The sequence below is a fragment of the Acanthisitta chloris genome, unplaced genomic scaffold, assembly GCF_000695815.1.
Source record: "Acanthisitta chloris isolate BGI_N310 unplaced genomic scaffold, ASM69581v1 scaffold19127, whole genome shotgun sequence".
In the NCBI taxonomy this organism is placed as follows: Eukaryota; Metazoa; Chordata; class Aves; order Passeriformes; family Acanthisittidae; genus Acanthisitta; species Acanthisitta chloris.
Genome location: NW_008681182.1, coordinates 28,183 through 29,295, shown reverse-complemented (window position 1 = coordinate 29,295; position 1,113 = coordinate 28,183).

Genomic DNA, 1,113 nt, shown 5'->3' with positions numbered 1-1,113 from the left:
CTTTCAGGGAGTTGTTAAGAGAGATAAGGATAAACTCCTCAGCTCCTGCTGTGGCTGCACTGGGCTGTTATCAGAAGAGAACTTCTCTTTGGGGGTTTGCTCATTGTGGCTGCACATTTTGCCCATCCACAGTGCAAAAACATTCCTAAGTCTCTGTGTTCGGTGTCAGCAGGGACATTGCACCCCCAAACCCCTTCCCTGCCCTTGTGGCTGAGTACTGCTCTGCCCATGATCCCCCAAACCAGGCGATTCTGCTGATCTGGTACTTTGTGATGTGTTTTAAGGCATTTTTGGTTAGCAGCTGAAGGGACATCTCAGGCTGCCAACACTCAAGTGTTGGAAATGATTATCCTCTGCGTCCAAGTGCAGAGAAGCTCCTTTCCTTGACAGGGAAATGAATATCCCTGCAAAGAGAAGCTGCAGAGAGTGAGGAGGTCCAGGCAGGGGAACAGCACATGGACCTCCTAGAGATGCCCTTGGCTAAACCCCATCCAGGAGCACCAAGGCAGAGGAGCTAATGAGGGCCAAGCTGAGGGAATGAAGTAGCTTAGCCTCCATCTATTCCCTCTCTGTGTCCCTTGGAGTGCTTTGAGCTCAGACTCACCCACCAAATCGCTCTTGAAACCTGTGTCTAGGTCTGAGTCCTGCTCTGTGCTTAGCTCGTGGCAGGAGGACGCAGGGGGAGCATTGTCCTCAGCTCTGCCTGTGACTCCTCTGCCTTAAGCCAAAAATCTTTTCATCTTTTCCCTCCTGTTCTGCTATTAGATTCATCTGCAGGTTGGGGAGTGCTTTTTGTGGAGAGGATTAGAGAGAGGGCTCTGAAATCCAACGATTAATGATGTACCTAGCAGAGGGATTAAAGGTGGGTTGCTCCCTGAGCTCCCCCCAGCCCTGGGGAGCAGCTGAGCTGTTGTTGGTCAGCAGAGTGGGATCTGTGCTCTGCTGAGCCTTGTGGTCCTGCACATGTCAGGGGAGGTCAGAGAGGCACAGAATCACACCCTGCTGGGGGTTGGAAGGAGCTTAAAGCACATTCAGTGCCAAACCCTGCCATGGGCAGGGACATTTTCCACCAGCCCAGGCTGCTCCAAGCCCCATCCAACCTGGCCTAGCAAA